The sequence below is a fragment of the Mauremys mutica genome, chromosome 11 (genome assembly GCF_020497125.1).
Source record: "Mauremys mutica isolate MM-2020 ecotype Southern chromosome 11, ASM2049712v1, whole genome shotgun sequence".
Lineage (NCBI taxonomy): Eukaryota > Metazoa > Chordata > Testudines > Geoemydidae > Mauremys > Mauremys mutica.
The window spans coordinates 83254819-83273757 of NC_059082.1; the positions used below are offsets into that span (position 1 = coordinate 83254819).

The 18939-nt window shown below is 59.3% G+C and overlaps 1 protein-coding gene across 4 annotated transcripts in view; it reads right to left on the bottom strand.

Annotated features, from left to right (window-relative positions):
- CASKIN1 (CASK interacting protein 1) overlaps positions 1-18939 on the bottom strand; it is a 154588-nt gene that overhangs the window by 77480 nt on the left and 58169 nt on the right. The window contains exon 1 of one of the 4 annotated variants that reach the window (XM_044979426.1): positions 14589-14987. The exons of the other annotated variants lie outside the window; for them this stretch is intronic. The gene's annotated coding sequence lies outside the window, so the exon portion shown is untranslated. Of the gene's footprint in view, positions 1-14588; positions 14988-18939 lie in introns of those variants that run through there. 4 annotated transcript variants of the gene reach the window in all.

Consider the following 18939-nt stretch of genomic DNA (forward strand, 5'->3'; position numbering starts at 1 on the left):
GAGGGACAGGGGTTTGGTACCACTACCTCTCCCCTCGCACCCAGGGCTCCTCCAGGTCCCTGCTACCTTCTCCTACCCACAGCTCCCCCTCTTCCAACTCCAGCTGCAAGCCCCCTTCCTCTGACAACAGGGGCACTGCCGGGCAGCCCCACACCCCCCTTTCCCTAGCGACTGACCCTGCTCCTACTGCAAACATCCTAGACTTCCCCAGCCCAGGAGCGGGCACCCAAACGGTGCCGACTGCTCACCGCCAGCCCTGCCCACGCTGGCATCAGGGCAGGGCCTAGAGCTCCCAACAGCACCTTCTCAGAGTTCCCAGCGAGAGGCAGCCCGAGGACTGGCACCGACGTAGACAGAACTGTCTGCTCAGGCTACGCCCGCACCAGCACAGAATGCAGGCACCGTGCCCTCGGCCAGAGGAGACTCTCCGAAGGTTTTCAATGCTGGGCTGGGACTATCTGCAAAGTAACAAGAAATCCCCACCAGTTTCCTACCCTTCGCAATCCGGGTGAATTATTTCCCACTCTCCTTTATAAAGCGATGGGGCCCCTCGCTCGCCAGGCGTGAACTCAGCCCCACGAGCAGCCCCTCAGCCCACGGCTGGGATAGGAATGCAGCGGCAGCCCGAGCGTTCTGCTCCTGGTTAGCTTCACTGAAGGAAGCTCTTGGCCAGACAGTCTTTGGGCCTCTCCTGTGCATTGCCTTTGGCAAGGGCTTGGCTATGAGATGGTGGATTTAGAGAAGCAGCCCCAGGGGCCTGTCTGACCAAGAACAGGGGCTACACCGAGGCCCCACGTTTCCAAAGGTCCCATTTACAGAGTGCTGGGGTTAATTCCCACTTCAGTCAGGTTTTACTCAATGATTCAGCAACCGTCAGAGAGTCCAAAGAGCTGGTGATCCCCACCCAGAACGCCTTCTGCGGACGTATCGATAACCTGATAGCACCAGACCACCTCCGGCCCACTCACTAGCCAGCTATAAGCCACTGGTGAATGGACCCTTCCGACAAAGTGGAGGCCCAGATCAGCCAGGCTGCTCGGCTTCTCTCCCCGGACATCCAGCACACGTGGATGCCGCGCTGCACCCAAGGGGCTGGATACCCCAAGGAACTTGCAAACGTGCATCTAATGCAGGTGGGCAGGTGCAAGCGCTGTTCTTGGGCCACTAGGGGGTGAGGGAGGGCCCTGGGGTGGGAGGGGTGCGCCATGCTCGCTGACCAAGCTGCCCCCACCCACGGCCCAGTGGTCACTGCAGACAAATCAGTGTCCCAGCAGCTCCTCGGGGTAATCGCACTTCACCCTCCTGGGCAACAGCTGTTCACCCACGGGATCAGGGGAGAGAAACACACAGGTCACATACCCCCCACCCACGCCAGGGGCTAGCAGCTCAGATCATATGGTGTTCCCTAGGCTTCCCCCACCCCCGACACCTGCCTTTTGACCAGGGGATGACTGTGAAATGGACCCTGTGGATCAGCAATCACTGGCCCCAGAAACACAGAGCACAGGCAGCTCGCATGCACCTGCGGCTCAGAGAGGCCTCCCAGGGGCCAGGTCACTCGCGAAGGGAAGGGGGCTCGAGGAGGGCAGCACAGCCCGGGAGGCACTTGAAAGGGCTGAGTTCAAAACGCTCCTGCCAGTGCCGTGTGCAAGGCAGAGATAGGGACGCCGGGCCCGGATACTGGCTGTAAAAAGGAGAGAGCATCAGAGCAAGCAAAACAAACGCAGAAGCAGAAAACAGGCACAGCCGCGGCAGCAACGTGCAATATTTCACAGGAATACTCTCATATATGCTGACGCAACAACTTCCAGCCCAAAGGATCCAAAGGTATGTGGCACCACTCATGGGCAGCCACCTCTGGGGTGGAGGGCAGCAGCTGATGCACAAGATACAGTACAACAGTGGGCGGAGGGAGAATGCTGGCCAAAGACACCAGGGCAACCCTCTTCCACAAGCTCATAGAAATACCAGGGGCCCTCTCAGAGATAACCCTCCCAGAGAGCACACAGGGGAGCCCAAAGGACTCACATGCCATTCAATCTATCTCCCTCCAAAGGACACCGCTCTCCGTGCAGGGGCTGGCACCCGGATTCCAGGGCCTCTGGGCGCTTCCCCTGCCTGCAGCAGGAGGACAGCCTGAACCTTACGCAGCGTAACATACCAGAGCCATGAACTGGACACAAAGCTGCAGCGTTGTAGGATCGAGCAAACCCCGTACAAAGCAGCAAAGCCCTCCTGCCACCCTGAAAGAGGGAGCTGCCCCCCCACACTGCCACGTCACATGCAGCGGTGCCTTTGCGCAGACAGCTGGAGAGAGCTGTTAGTGTTCCCCAACTCACCCTGCCCGCCCGACTCTTGGGGCTGGTCTACTTACACCTCTACAGTGTAGACACCTCCAAAGCCACCAGTTGGGGGGTTCTCCTACTGGTGCAGGTCAGCATTTCTCAAACTGGGGGTCCCGACCCAAAAGGGGGTCACAAGACTACTGTAAAGGGGGGGCCTGGGATTAGCACCCTTACTTCTGTGCTGCCTTCCGAGCTGGGTGGCTGCAGAGCAGCAGCTGCTGGCCGGGCACCCAGCTCTGAAGGCAGCTCTGCCTCCAGCAGCAACGCAGAAGTAAGGGTGGCCTGGTATGGGGGGAGGGAGTGTCACAGCCTGAAATATTCTCAAAGGGGCCCAGCAAAAAAGGTTTGAGAACCCCTGGGGTAGGAAATCCACCTCCCCAGCAGATGGTAGCTGAACAGAAGGATTCTTCCGTCCACCTAGCGCTGTGTACACGGGAACGGAGGTCTGCTGAACTACGTCACTGCACGGTCCTTTAGGAGTGACAGGTGCTCCCCAAACATATAGTGTCTTTCCCCTGCTGCCACCAGCCAGCATTTAGGAGGGCACCTAAAAATAGGCCTGGTTAGCAATTGCCACTGGAATTATTCATTGTGTACTTTGCAAATTTGACAGACCTGCCATTGATGTGCTGCTGGTGAATGAATGAAGCCACGTCTCTGTGGCTGAACAATGAGCCACACTCCGCTACCTGATCTCATCAAAGGCAAAATGTCTAATAAAAATTAATGCTTTAAAAGAAAAAAACCCCACCACGGTGACAGCGAGTAATAGATTATTATGCACTGGATTTAATTTCCAACCAGCAGCTACTAATTATCCCCCATTTAAAACCCAAAGTGGCTTTTTTCAAACCGAATCAGGGACGTCAGTTCCCTGGAGAATCAACAGTTCATTCCGCCTTTGTTCTAAGCACGGGGCTGCAGCATTGTTATTCCCAGCCAGTGCAAAGCCGGATTACACGCGGCAGCAGCACGCTGGGGAGTCACAGCTGGGCGAGGAGAGGGTCTCGTTACTTCACCCGCACAGCTCGAGTGTCAGGTAGCGCTGCTGCTGGAGAAGGGCCACAGGCCCCCTTCCAAGGGGCGTTATTTCGGGGTCTCCAGGTGTGATGGTCTGAAATTGAGAAGGGAACATTTCGGCTGACGATCAGAAACAACAGTGTGCTGCAGCGGGCTGGGGATCCTCTCCCGGGGAAGGGGGTGTCCCAGCCCCTTTCTGGGGTCTTTTGACTAGCCTGGGCTGGATGGCAGAAAACGGGAGTAGAGCAGAGCCAGTGGGGCTCTGCCATTGCCCATCTCTCAGGATCGTTAATGACTGGCAAGGTGGCTCATCATTCTACTGATTGGGATGCTGCTGTTGGGCACTGCAGGCTGTCGCCCCGACCTGCTGAGCTACGCCTTTGAAATGGTCACTGTTCACCCGGGGACAGGCTGGCTCCTAGGCCGGGGGGGTGAGGGTCTAAGTTCAAATCCAGTCCGGCTCCGTAGTGACCCAAGGCTGTCACCGTCTGCTGGGTGTTAAAGGGTTCGCCCACACGGGGATAAAAGACCCACGGCACAGCCACAGCTGGCCAGGTCAGCGGGCTCAGGCTGTGGGGCTAAAAATCACAGTGCAGATTCTCAGGCTGGGGCTGGAGCCTGAGCCCTGGGACCCTCCACACTCACAGGGTCCCAGAGCCTGGGTTCCAGCCCAAGTCCGAGAGCCTAGACCGTGGTTTTCCAGCCCTGGAGTCTGAGCCAGTGGACCCAGGCCAGCCACATGCTTTTATCCTCTGTAGACATAGCCTGAGGGACACAGACAGTTTAGTTCCCAGGAGGAGGTGTTCATTAATCCCCAGCCCCGCGGCTCCTCCCCGCAGAGAGCCCAAGATCTGAATGGGCCACATAGGGTTAAACTCAACCCCAGTGAAGTGGGATCAGCACCCCCTTGACCTCCCTGCTGCCCCCTAGCTGTGGGACAAGGTGTGCAGGGCTCACACCCAATGAGGGGCGGGGAGCTGCCCTGCCGCTGCCCACGCTGTGCCTGGCCCAGGGGTCTCCTCCCTCCAGGGCTGCCAGGCAGTAAACCCCCCCCCATCACTGGGCCCAGAGTCTCTATAGGGAGACTGCCACAGGGCGCCTTGGCAGGCCGGGCATCGGGGTTTACAGCCGTACAGCTTCCGCGAGCGGTAATGGGCACCGCAGCTGCCAATCGACTCACACATCGTTACCGCTCGCACACAGCCAGGCACGGGGCTCCGCCTTGGCCCTCTCCACCTGAGCCCAGCACCCCCACACCACCTTTCCCAGAGCCGGAAGAGTGGGGTAATCCAGACCTGGAAAGCCAACGGGGATTGGCTGGGTCAGGATGGGTTCCAGAGCCTCCCCCCTGTGCGGCAAGTGCCACCACAACCGCTGGTGCTGGCTGGTGTTAAACGCAGGCCCCTCTGCCGCAGTTCGTACTAACTAGCCCCGCTCCCAGCAGCTTTACTGACGAGGTCAAGTGCTCAGCAGGCCGGGAACAGGCTCTCGCCAAGTCGGGAACGGGGTTCAGGGCTGTCAGAGATGCCCCACCACCCATCCAGCCCACGGCCCGGGAGCCAGGACAGCAAATGTACCAGCCGGACGTTTCCACTTCAACACCCCAAGCAACAAGGCTCCTTCTCGCAGCCGGGTTTTTCTTTTCTTAATTTCACCCCCCTGATCCTGGCCATGGCCCTTCCTCCCTATCCTGGGAGCTTCACCCTCCAGAGATCTTCAGAGCACCCCCGTGCCCGCTCCGGACTATACCTCAGCCCAGCTAGCGAGACGTCGTTCTGTCACACCCCCTCCTGCCCGCGGCTCATTGCCGATGCTCTTCTCTGATCCCTTCCAGTTTGTCCATATCTGTCCGGTGCCACCAGGACCAGCAATGGCCACGACCCATCAGGTGCAGGCGCACACGGGGCCTGCGGCCGCGCAGCCCCAAGTCACAGCAACAACCTTGGCTGCAAAACTGACTTTGGACTGGCTGCCCCCAGGTCTCCACCAGCCGTTGCAATTCCCCAGATTTCTCCAGCCCAGGGAATATCCGTGTTCCCGGTTAGTTCCTCCCGCCCCGCCCCCAATGCACTGAGCTTGCCACGTCCTAAGCTGAGTCTGAGCGAGTCTGTTGGTTCCTGAGCACATCCTGTACCTGTCCAGCTCCCTGATATTAGTGCTCATTGTCTCGCCTGCCCTACCATCAGCTGCCTGCGTGTAACTGAAAGCCAGGCTCGATGCTTTACAACCATGGAACTGGCTGCTTGGCTTGCTCACGTTAAAGCTGGCGGTCACACTGTTTGTCCAGCCGCCTCCATTACCGCCTGGCAATCCTGTCACCTGAACACCAGCAGAGGATCATTTCTGGCCTCTGGCAGTCACACATCTGGTCTCATGTTTTTAGCTGAAATCCTGCATGTGCTCAGCTAGGCAGCGGCATGCGTCCTCCTCAGACAGAGCTCACACGCTCTTTAATCGCCTCGCCTCGTCTTTCAGACACAACAGCTAGGTCACAGGTGGAGGGGCTGGCTGGCTTGGGAGCACTACAGCCAGACTAGCATGTGGCCAAGTGCACAGATGGTCACAGAGTGGTGGGGATGTGTAGTTCCCTTGCATCCCTGCTCTACGCATGCGCTACGATGGGAAGCTCGCTGGCTGGAGGCCAGCTCTCAGCAGGGGCCAGATAGAACCAAACAGGACTTGGAACCACGCTGCAGCCAGACCCACAGAAACAAGGGGCCACAGTCACACGTGCTGTCACTTAGTTTGCTTCAACAGGCTTACAGCAGGGATTCGTCTCAGAGAGGCGTGCACTAGACCTTATTCCGCTGGAGGTGTTGACTCTGAAACCTAATGACACGGATTCAGAATAGTGAGTGTTGGCCATAGGTCTGTCTGGGAGGAGTGGGGGGCTTCCCTGCTACCCTCTGATCCCTACGCCAGAGCCGAAGCAGTCACAGCTTCCCCGCTCTGCTTTCCGTGTCTGTGGCTTACAGCTACGGAGATGCAGAGCCCCGAGTTCAGCCATGCGAAGGCGGGGGTCGGATGAGTGGCTGCAGGTTGGTTTGTTCTCTTTAGGCCGGCACGGAACGTCAGTCACGGACTGAAGGGCCTGGCGCCTTCCATGCCAGGGCCCCTGGAAGTCACTCCAGCTTCACCTGCTTGGGCAAGCGTGGCTCTCAGCTCAGAGCCCCCAGCACCAGGTGGGAACGATCACAGCGTTGGCTACGATTGCTCTAGCAGCCAGCACGGCTGCAGAGTGCTTATCCCTGCCAGCACAGAGCAAGGGCCGTAGCGAGTTTGCAGCAGGCATACAGCATTGGCAGCGCAGCCGTGTTTAGGTACAGCTCAGACCTTCCCTCCAGCACAGGGAGTCAGGTGCTGGTCATTGCACCACTAAGGAGTCTGCAACACCCTTCAGAAACCCCCAGCACAGCTTTCTGGTGCATCGGGAGGTCACAACTGTATAGTGTGGAATTCCCCGACCAGTGACTAGGAGACAGGATCACAGGGTGTTGACCTGGCCTTACAAACAGAGGGACACAAGACAGACAAACAGCACCAGGAAAATGATGCTAAACACATGTCTAGAACCAAACACCTCTCTAAGGAGCTGCAGAGCGGCTAGGAGACAGGATGGGAGAGAGGCGTTCCCAGGGTTTGGATAGGAACGCCCCGCATCGTCTGCCCATCACAACTTCAACACCACAAGGAAAGCAGCCAACACTAAGGGAAGCTTCACACCAGCGCATTACGGGGCCTATCTATAGATCATATACGCTAATAAATAAATGCTAGCTAGACACAGAAGACGCACTCCCAGCTGAGTGATCGGTAAGCAGCACAGAGCCCTCTGGACAGACAGAGACACACACCCATCACCCGCGGACGAGAACAGATTCACTGTTTGCCTCTGTAATGTGCCCCCACTCTGCCCGAAAACCAAAGCGACCGAGAGATCAGCAGCAGAGCAGACCTTGTTACATGTCCATGACGGGGACCCGTGGCCTGCACAGGAAGACGCCTGCTGCGATGGATTTCCCATGGCCGTTTTCAGGGGTGGGGGAAAGGCAGTACAAGTACAAGCCAATTTCCTGTCTCCCTTTCCGAAGCAGCACTAATTCCAGGGTTGCGACTAACATGGGCTTCAACGGTGTGTAAATCCTACACGCTGGCGCCCGGCCCTGCACGCTGCCGATAAAGAGGCCTATGAGGAACACAGCCGCTGCAGCGTACGCGAGTGGGGACAAGGAAGGCCGAGAGGGAGCACCACTGGGAGCCCGCGGCAGGCAGCTCGTCAGCGGTTAACAAACCCCCTTATTAGACTGGGCTGCGGGGCCCCACCTCCTGGAACTTAACAAAGGCTCGTGTGGAGAGTTGTCTGGATGGACAATAGAGCCCAGGCCCCGGCCCCCGGCCCACACACAGACTCACGCCCACTGCTCCCTACAGCAAGGCGGAGCTGACCAGATGAGGTGGAAGGGGGAGCCCCTGGGCTGGCATGGAGCTGTAAGAGCCCCGACAGAGCAGGCTGCAGGATCGGGGCCCGAGCCTAGAGGTGACCTGTTGCCAGTGCCCAGGGTGTCCCTAGGTGCTCCCGGCACCCTGAGAGCAGTGTTGTTAGATGCTCCGCACCTCCCCATCATCTCCAGGTTCATCCTCACACCATCCTGACTCCCCCCCATCTACTCATCCTTCCCCAGCTCTCAGATCTCCTCTCCTCTCCCGGCGGAGCTCCTAGCGCCCGGGCCAGCCTGGCGGCAGAAGGGTTAACACAGCGTGCCGGCAGGACAGGTCTGCCCGCCAGAGACAGCAGCGCAGCTGGATTCTGGCAGAGACTCTAGTGACCTGATTCCACTGAAATCCCAGAGCCAATGGTCTGTCGCAGGGTTTCCAAGAACTGGCTCATGCATTCTGGAGACGCCTGCGGCTGGATTTAGGACTCTCCGTATCCCTCCCCCCGGTACTTATCGCCCACCCCAGCATGGCTGGACCAAGTGCTGGGGCAGCACGCCGAGGCTGAGCCCTGCACAGCGCTGGCAGCCTGGGGTGCCCGCTCCGCCAGGGGCAGCGAGGTCTCCCTTGACGCTCGCTGCACGAAGATCAGAGGAGCGAGCGGAACGGCTGCGCTGATTTTGGCCGAAGATGCCACCCTCCCTGTGCCCTGGCTGGAGCTGGAGATTTGCATAGAGCCAAGAGCCTCCCGCACTTTAAAGCCGCACTGAGGTGTGGGGGGTGGAGGGAGAAGGAATGGGGGGAGGGGTGACAGCAACAAGGAAAATGCTGCTCCCTTGGCAAGCCCCAGGGTCTCCTTCACTCGCCCAGAAGGAGGGGCTGGGCCGGGAAGTCTGAGCACCACAGCGATGGGCTGCGGGTCGGTTCATCAATACTTGGAAGGCAGGACGCCTTCTCTGGACCGGCCAGCCAGGCTGGCAGCCTCGGGCACCACCAGCTCACAGACAGCAGAGAGACACAAGCCGAGTCCCACCACAGCTAGGGGCAGGGACTGGGTCTGCAGGGGCAGTGCCCTGCATGCCACGGAGACAAACAGCAGCACGCAGCTGCACAGGGACCAGTGCAGTAACCTCGCCTGCCTGCGTCTAATAACCCAATGAGGCCTCTACCTAGAGCGACTCTTCCCTCGCTGCCCGAACAGAACCCACCCAGCTAGTCCAGCGCAGCACCTGCAGTCGGGGGGGGGCTCCTCCCGGACCCCAGCAGCTGATTCTCCAACACATCCCTGGCCCCCGTCTCCAGCCAGACCCCGTTTTCCCAGCCCATCCTTCGCACCCAGCAGCAGCTGACACTCTTTACCATGCAAGTCTCCTCCCCTTCACACCAGCAGAACACCACCTGCATGCCAGGCAGTCAGAAACACTGACACTGAACCAGCCATCAGAGGCACCTAGCTTTGAGGAAAAGGCTGCAGAGGTGCGCGCCAGCACCCTGCCGCCAGCGAATTCCCCTGCTCCGGCGTACGGGCTCCCCAACCTCTGAGCCAGGAGGACGACACAGACCCACCCTCAGAGCCGTCCTGGGGACAGGGGCGAGGAGCAGTGCAGGGGTCTGCCAACCACCACCAGCGAGGGATGCACTGCAAGATCCCAGCATGCCACCACTCTCCCAACGGGTGACCTTACCCAGCCTCTCTCTCCAGCCACGGGGGATTTGTCTGGGCTCCACGGAGTCCCTATGGGGCCAAGCCACACAGGCCGTTCCCTCGGGTGGTTGACACACAGGTGAGCCTAGCACTGGGGCGGGCTGCCATGACTTACCTGACTCACCGCGCACCTTCCCCCGCCCCCACAGTGTTGCTAGCCCTGCCGCGGCCACATCCGCTGCAGGAAGCTCAGCTACTCTGGGGGTGGTGGGAGAGCTTGTCCGGGGCAGAGGGGATTGTGGGAAGGAAGGTGATGGAGGATTATCGACACTGGAGGGTCTAGCAAAGGGAGCACGTTACCAACCTCAGTGACAATGGCAGCCGGCGGGTGGGTTGTGTCTGTGCGTGGGAGCGGGGCTAGGAGAACGCCTGGGGGGAAGGCCAGGGTAACTCTGCGGTGAAGCTGGGGGCTGGAGGAGGGGACTTACAGCCTATCACGTGGTCAGATTTCGCACAGGAACGTGGGAGGGAATGATGCAGCAGCAGCCAGCTCCCATGCTATTGTGATCCCAGCGTGCGACAGCACGGACGCCAGCCAGGCAGTCCCAGCGCTGCCCCCATTCCCACCCCGTACCGCAGCAGCGGCTAAGAACGGGGGTCGCTGCTCCCCAAAGCTGGGCCCCCGCCCTCGGGTGGGACTTTGGAAGGTCCAAGCGTGTCTGGAGCCAGGGAGGTTGCCAACGACTGGTGGAGGCCAGGCTCTGAGGACTAAGCCAGACGTACGCATGGGCCTGACGAGCGCCTGCAGACCTTGCAATACAAGGCGAGCTGGTGGCTCTCACTGCTTCTCAGAGAGCACCCGAAGGAGATGCAGTCAGCGTACTACCCAAGCTACCCAGCCTCTCCGCCTGCGTCCCAGCCACAAGAGACTGGACATGGGGTGTCGCTCCCCCACATGCACACGCTTCCCGACAAAACAAGAGCTCGTTAACGGGACTGAAACAAGAGCAAAATTCCCTCCGATTAATGAGGAGACAGTCAGACGAGGGGAGCTAGGCACTGGACTAATTGCAAAGGAAATTAACAGCACGGCGAGGGCAGCACAGCTAACTGTGCTGGAAGCGGAGCCGGGCGCTAACTAGCAGCGTCTTGCTGCTGCTCTGGCTAATTACCCAGAGACTCTGTGTACCCTGCTTCTTCTGCCTGCCGTTAATTAAAGACATGTGAAGGAGATCACTCTGAGCCGCTCCGCTGCGCCCACATGGTGACAACGCAGCATATGCCACCGCTCAGAACAGTCAGGAGTCGTCACAACCAGCCCCCACGGCTGTTCCCCAGGGGATGGCAGGCGGCCGCTAGCGTTGGCGGGGTTACGGCTAGCCCAAACGCGAGTGGTGGGGGATCCTTCCCATGGCTCAGACGATGCCGGGAGCTTCGCTATGACAACAGCAGGGATCCAGACACAGGCGTGCACATCTGTATCTACCAGAGCCAGGAAGGCTGCTAGCCAAACTAGCTTCCCTCCACATAGCAACGTAGCTCTTTATTCTGGGGTTCTGTTTTCTTGCTCGCTTCCCTGGTATCCAAAGGCAGAGCCCCCCCAGCCTGCAGCCAGCGCTATCGCTGCTCCCCAGCCCATCTGCATTAGAGACGTCTGCCCAGCACTGTACCTCTCCCATGCGCCATCCCCTTGGCGTCAGCAAGGCCGCGCTGTGCTCGAGTTCGCATGCTCCAGAGCCAGGGGAAGGGCAGTTTTGGGGGGCAAAGGAGTGGGGCTTTGGCTTCTGGCCTAGGTACAAGCTGACGAGTATTCCGCATGTCCCCACATTGGGGCTGGTTTGTGCCGAGACCCAGCTCCAACCCACAGCCATGGCAGGCCCCAGACAGTGAGACCTGGCGTGGGAGAGTTCGGACATCCCTGATCTGGTCAGTGTCCCCAGCTGGCAAAGATCTGGTGCTTTTCCGGCCTGCTCAGGGAACATGTCACCATGGAAACACCCGGTCCAAAGAGTGCTCCCAGGGCCATCTCACCAACACCAGGCCCTCCCGCCGTGCCCAGCCAAGGCCTGACCTCTTTATGGATTGCAGGCTTCTCCTCCTCCATCAGACACCTCCCCCCACCCCGGGAAGTCCCCAATCCCACCACCCTCGCCCAGCCATACAGCCCTGCTTTCCCTGCCCCCGCAGAGGTGCCTGATGCTCCCCCCGGGCCCTGCTGTCGTTCACAGAAGCCACTGCAACTGCCAGGCTCCGCCTGCTGGGAAACCAATCCCGCCAGGGAGCTGCTGTGTCCCTAGCCGACTGCAGCAGCTGGGGAGGGTTGGGGGCAGGAAGTCGAAGCGATTTACTGTCTCAGCAGCATGGAGGGCAGGTTACTTACACACAGCGCAGCGTGTGCCAGAGTGCCTCGCACCTGCAGGCCGCCTGCTCGGGGCGGCGCTGATCCGTGCAGAGAGCCCCAGAGCTCAGGGCTGGTTGTCCAGACCTGCCGCACACATGTCCCCAGCCTCGCTGCATGGGAGAGTCCAGCCGGAACAAAGTCTGGCCCACTGGTGCCCGAGAGCCTGGAAAGAAGCAACAACGCCCTCGTACAGCAAGGGAGAGCTCCTGGAGTCCAAGGCTGCTGCTTTGAAATCCACAGGCCTCTGCTGCAGCTTCACCTGGGGCTGATTCCTCCCATCTTCGGGGTCACAGGCCTCCCTCAGCCAGAGCTCCCTTGGAGGAGCCGCCGTGCTGCGCAATTGCCAGCTAACGAAGGTACCTGCATCAGCTCCCCCAACCATGGGCAGTTCTCCTGGCTTGGGGCGCTCTGGCTGCAGAGGAGCTGCCGGTCAGATCCTTGTGCTGCTCTCTCCTGCTGCGGAAGGCAGTCCTTGGTCTCCCTGGAGAGCGTGAGGCTGGGCTGGTGGCTTGTGCCGTGCGGACACCGGCCTGCTAGAAGGACTGAAGCCTGAACTCCTTTCATAGCCCTGGGCCGGGAGCAGCGCTGGGCCACTGGCAACAGGCAGTGGGACTGGAACGCCCAGAGGGGCAGCCCCACGGCTCAGCCCCCCCGGCGCAGCAGGGAAAACACCCCATTAGCAAAGGTGCAGGTTAAGAGAGCACAAGAACATGAACCAAGCCACCTTGGCTCCCGGCCAGCCGGAGCCACACTGGGCTGCGTGACCAGGGCCGGGGTGCTGGAGCGAGGGGGGCTGGCGCACCCCCTGGCTTGAAGTGGTTTCCAGCATATCCAGGGTTTACAGTTTGGTTCAATAGCTCTCAGCACCCCCAGCTACACATTGTTCCAGCACCCCTGGATCAGGGCATATCCGCTGTGCAGATGCTTCACCCCTTTAATTTTCGGTACAGCCTTTTGTTCACCCAGAGACCATCTCTTCGCCCCAGAAGCCCGGGCATCCCCGTGTCCAGCAGCTGCCCCTGGGCTCTTCCCAAGAGTGTGGCCGCAAAGGCCATGCTAGGGCCAGCTGACCACAGAACAGCTTGTTAAGAGTCTGGGGTTTTTTTCTCCCCGTTTCATCCTGCATCTGTCCTACTTTAGCATTAACCGCAGCTAAAGTGCTGCTGACTCCACAACATCCGCGCCGGCCGGCTCAGAGCCGCTTGCTAAGCTAAAGAATGTGTATTTATTTATTTAATTCCCCCACCAAAACCGTCTGGAGGAGGAGGTTACCTGATCCTTAGAAATGTCCCCTGACAGCAGAGGAGTGAGGAAGTCTGTACTTCTGCCTTAGCCAGGCAGCAAAAAGTTCCCTCCACGATGACCCTGCATGCCAGGCCCTGCGCTGAGAACCCAGCAAGGGCGAGATCGGTTACTTCAGCACCAGCCTGTGCGTGACTGGGGATCAGGCCTGGTGTCACCTCCTCTCAGAAGCCAGAGCCCAACCCGGTTTTACTGGTAACTGAGACAGGCAGTTCCTAGGGCACAGGGTGCCTTGCCCATGCAAAATGGAGCTTCCTTTCCCAGTGCCCAGGGTCAGGAGCCTGTGAGGACTAGGGCAGGCTGCCGTGGGGCCATACTGAGAGTTCCCTGGGGGCAGGGCAAAGCCAACGAACCCGCCTGTTCTGTCAGTTATTGCTGAACCTGCCACCAGACGCTGCCGGCCCCAGATTCCCATGGCCACATACGGCCTGCTGGAGGGCCCTGGCCACCGGCGTCACTCCCTGGAGATCCCAGAGGCCATTCTGAAAGAGAAGGAGGGAAATCGCCGCATCCTGGCCCAGCGCCAGGTAACCGAGGGCCCCACGGGAGCCGTGCCAACCCCAGGCATCCTACGAGGGAAGAACCAGCTCGAGCTGCTTTCCAGTCTTCATTCCCAAAGAGAGGGGCGGGACCAGCTCTCCCCACGCCACTCCATGCCCAGCCTGGAGCTGGGACAGACGAGACCCCCGAGATGCTGACACCCTCGTCTCTACAAGTCCTGGCCAAAGGCTCATTCGGATGCCCTCCATTCCAGCTGGACATTGCAATCTTCTCTTCCTGCCCCAAACCGCCCAACAGCTGCCTTGAGACCCACTCCCGGCCAGCGAGGGGAACCCCGAGAGCCTCCGAGCACTCCCAGGGACAGGGGCCACAGCGCACACCTCCCACTGCTCCGTGGCGCCCCCTCGTGGCCGACCCCGATGACGCGACACTGCCGTAGAACAGGGAAGGGACCTTTTACTAGCGCTTACGTCCAGAATGGAGGCGGAACACGCCACGCACACCCTGGCCAGCACCAGGCACCGGACACTACAAACTGCCCTGCAATTAGCAACCCAGAAATTACGTCTGACCCCACCTGGGCTGTTCCAGTATATTGTGCACATGCATCTACCAACCCCCGCCCTCCCCAAGCCGGGATAGCCACTCACACACAGCACCAGGACAGCCCCTTGTACATGTGCGCAGGACACAGAGTACAATGTCTTGTTAGACTTCACTGGAGCATCTTTCCCAAACCATAGACCCAAAGGCCCGATAGGGATCAATAGGAGGCGAGAGAAATTAACAGCTCCAGGGAAAGGAAGGAAAAAGTCCCATCCCGCTCGGTGTAATGCTCATCCCCGCCCCACTCCGAGATTAGTGTACATGTGCAAGAGAGACACAGACGTCTGCTAGAGACAGCAACTATAAACAGAGTCTGGTGGGCATAAACACTTACCGAGAGATCCAATCCCAATTACTACTGTCAAAAACGCCTTCGCTCACATTCACACCTACGCGTGGCTCCCGGGATCGGGGATTTGAACCAGAACGTCTCACTGCAGGGGCCGGAACGTGCTCTTCTAATGGCTGCTCTGCCCAGCTGTCACCTAGAGAGGTTCTTCACACAGCTGCACGGCCCTGGACTCCACTAAGGCTAGAATGTGTCCCCTGGGCGGGAGGGTAATGGACAACCCTGGCATCTCCTCCAAGGCACAGCTCTCAGCTCTGGCTTCCTTTGCTACCCTCCCAAACGGGGATCCAGCCACCACGAGTGACTCCCAGCAACTTCCCTACAAGATGAGCTCTGACGTCTGTCAGCCCAGGACGTTATGTCGCGCTCAGGTGGATTCGCAGCCCGCAGCGGGCGCTCCTCACTCCAGCCAGCTGGGATTAGATTGAGAACGGAAACTAAACACAGACAAGCCGAGTGAGAGTTTTGTGTCTGAAGCTCTGGCCAAGCAGAACCACCCAGTCCCTGGGCACCATTTCTGAAGGTGCTGGGATCAGCAGGGCCACTGTCTGCGAGAGGGCACATGAAGCAAGAGATGTAGGTGCATGAAATTGCCTGGGTAAAAGATTAAACTTACAAATTTCTTTTGTGCAACTGAAGCACCAGATGGAAAGTAAAACAACTCAGCTCCCCTAACAGCCCAGGGGAGCGCCAGATGGCCAGTACTTGAGTAAGGGAGAAGTCTCCTAGCTGTCCGATTCCCTTCTACCCAGAATCTCTGATCCAGCTGAAGGCCCCAGCAAGCCAGAGTAAACCACCGACTGGGGGTTCCAAGCCAGACCAGAACAAGGGCCAGACGTGAAATCACTACATGCTTTAAGCCTTCCGGCGCCTCTGCAGCTGCGCTAAGCGCTCTCTACACACAGATCTCATGACCAAGGGAAGGAGCCAAAGGGAGCAGCTCGGGCCAGCTGCACTGGGCACACCTGTAATGGCTGCGTGCAGGGTGGGGGGAGGAGGGCACGTGCCAACCGCTTTGGATGGGGGAACAATTCCTTTGCATGCTGCCATGCTCTGTGTGTGATGGGGGAGCTCCTACTCAACACAACACACAAGCCTGGACGGGAAGGTGCAGCATAGGGCTGACCCCCACCATACAGAAGCGTGGGCACAGCAGCACCAGCTGGGGTCACCACGCTTTGCTGCTGCCAAGGCAGCTCCGGCACTTTGGTTGTAAGCTCCTTGAAGCAGGGACCGTCTCACCCTCTGTCTTGTACAGAACTGAGCAAACCATCAAGGCTTGAATAAAAACAGCCAGGGCCTGACTTTCAGGAGGGCTGAGGACCTGCTTCCCCAGTCAGAAAGCTGCTCAGCACCTCTGACAATCAGACCCTAACGATCCCGCCCCAATGGCTGCAGTTACTGAGAGCTGCTCTCACATGGGAACCAAGCACCTGCCGTCAGAGCGCCCTGAGGAGGAATTCAGCATCTGTTCAATGTCTGCCCCTGCCGGGTGCCGCGGCCGGCGCACTAGGATTGGTTGCTGCGGGGAGGAGCCTCGTACACAGTTGTTCTCATTCTGCCCTCTGTACGTCAGACTCCCCCTTGTTCTGAGCAATGACCCTCTCCTCCAGGGCGCAGGCCACACAGAGCATCATGCTGCCCCCCGCCTGGAACCAAGCCACGTCACCATGGCCAATCACTCGCCCCGCGACAGGCACTGCACATCTACCAGTGAACACTGGTCATTTGCAGCTGCTTCAGATCAGGAGCCAGCACTGGTGCCACCTCACCCAGGGCTCCTCTCCACCGTGCCACTCACGCCACCCGCACCAGCCATCACACGTCGGCTCTTCCCAAGTGCCCAGCGACTGAGTCCCAGTGAGGACTGGTGCCCCGAAGGCGGAGCGAAAGATGGGCCTTTGTGTAAGAAGTGCTGAGGATGGGTGCTTCTCATAGATCAGCTGTTGGGCCATGAAATGCCCATTAATGTCTATGAGAAAAATCCACTAATCAAGGGTTTTTCATTTGCAGGGAAGGTGAGAGCCAGCAGAGATCGATCCCAGTCCCTGGGTCTCCAGAGGATTTTCTGCCCCTCTCCACTGATCCACCAAGCTCATCCTGATGAAGCAGCTATTGATCCCACGCCTGGGAGAGTCTGTGAAAGTACTGCAGATGGGGCTGAAAGCGACGAGACAGCCTCCGAGCTGACCCGCAGCCCCGGCCCCGTCACTGCAGTGCTGCCTGGAGCCCTCGTACTCTGCACCCACCTTTGCATTTTGCTTCCCGTGCACGTTCCGATGCCAGTCCATTGCACGGGGGGGGGGGGGGGGGGGGGGGGGGGGGGGGGGGGGGGGGGGGGGGGGGGGGGGGGGGGGGGGGGGGGGGGGGGGGGGGGGGGGGGGGGGGGCGGGCTCATTGTCAGGGAACCAGCTTCTGAGCAGAGCAGATGGTTTCAACTTCAGCTAAATCAACATTCATCTGGGGAAAAGCAATTCCCTTCCTCCCCCTGTCCCCCACTCAACTAAACCATCTAGTTACCTTGCTAAAGGCTGTTTATAAGAGGGAGACTCTTAAAGGAACAATCCCAGTTAGTCCCAGGATGATCCCCTAAGGGACTTAACAGCAGGCGTCATCAAACCTCACCTCTTCCTAGGACTGGACTCCTGGACAGCTGGTGCCCATTCCAACATTTGGGACCTACCACGTGTGACGAAGTGGGACTGTTCTTAATGTTTCCTCTGAATACTGTAGGGGTGCCTCAGTTTCCCCTATGCATTTCTTAAGTCTCTAGGTGGTGGGATAAGGGGGTGTGATTGGTGCAGAGCAAAGGGCCGGTGCACATAAATGGCCGACACTCTGTCTCCTGGCAGCTGATGGCCGGGGCCCTTCCCCCGTGCAAGGAGGTAGCTAAAGGTGTTGGAGAACAAAGGAATCAGGTGACCTCCTGGCCTGGGAAAGGGACAAAGCCCAGAGGAGGAGGGGCTGGAGAGTTTCAGTTTGGGGCTGGCTGGGGACAGGGAGTGAAGTGCAGACGTGAGGGTCTGGCTCTCTGCCCCCCAAAATGGACCCAGCTGAGGAGTCCTGTTCGCGGTACCTACAAGCTCTGTGTTAGCCCGTGTTCCTGTCATCTAATAAACCTCTGTGTTACTGGCTGGCTGAGAGTCACGTCTGACTGTGAAGTGGGGGTGCAGGACCCTCTGGCTTCCCCAGGGCCCTGCTGGGGCAGACTCGCTGTGGGAAGCGCACGGAGGGGCAGAGGATGCTGAATGCTCCAAGGAGAGACCCAGGAGGTGAAGCCGTGTGAGCTTCTTGCCCTGCAGACAGGCTGCTCCGAGGGAGAGGAGGCTCCCCAGAGTCCTGCCTGGCTTTGTGGGGAGCAGTTCCAGAGCATCGCCCGGGGACTCCATGACACCCTGCAGCATTGGGCCAGTGCAGGAGAGTCACGGGTGAAACTAACAGATGCTTGGAGGCCATTTCAGTTCTCGTTAGTTCCGGTGATATGAGTGAGATGGGGGAGAGCGAGGGGGAGGGAAGGGGCCAAGGTTTCCAAGGCCGACTAGAATGTCTCCTGTTTGGGGGCTCCCCACCCGACACACCTCGGAGGGCCCGATTCAGCATTTTCTGAAAATCAGGGCCCTTGGTGGGATCTCAAAGTGGGTCCCCAAACTCCGTCACCAGCACTGTTCACTTGATTGCGCTCTTGGGTGCCAGACTCCATTCACGGCAGTCCTGCTGCCCCAGCGAGTCACGGAGAGCAGGAGTGAGTGACGGAGAGAGAGGAAAGTTCCACTCTGGCTTGTTACGGACTCAGGGAACTGTCCCTGCAACAGGGCCACATTACTGAGATGCCAGTGGCCCCCTGCTCTGACAGGGGTGCGGACTTCAGCCCCAGTCGCCATCGGTGTTTGGACAGCTCCTGCAGCCCGGCGAGGACAGACTTCGCCCCAGAAACATAGGATCAGAGAGGATCCCATATGACCGCCGCCACCGGGGACTGAGCTGCGGCCCTCCAGAGCTAACGGCACACGTCCCTACGGCAGGCGCTGTAGCTAAGGGCAGAAGCAGGGTCACACCCTCTATGGATCCGGGGCGGAGGGGGACGCGGAGCACGTGCTGGCCACTGGGTTCCACTTCAACAAGTTCTTTAAATGAAGCATTCCGCCGTCACCTGGTCTCTCTACCCATTAATGCTGGGTTGTTATAAAGGCAGGAACCGGTCCGAGCTCGCTCCAGCAGCTGCGTTTCCATCTGCTATCTCCCCTCGGCGTGTGCTCAGCAGAGAAGAGCGCGGGGGATCAGAACGCTCCTCGGTGCTGAGCCCCTGGCAGCTTTTACCTGTCGGAGGGAGCTCATG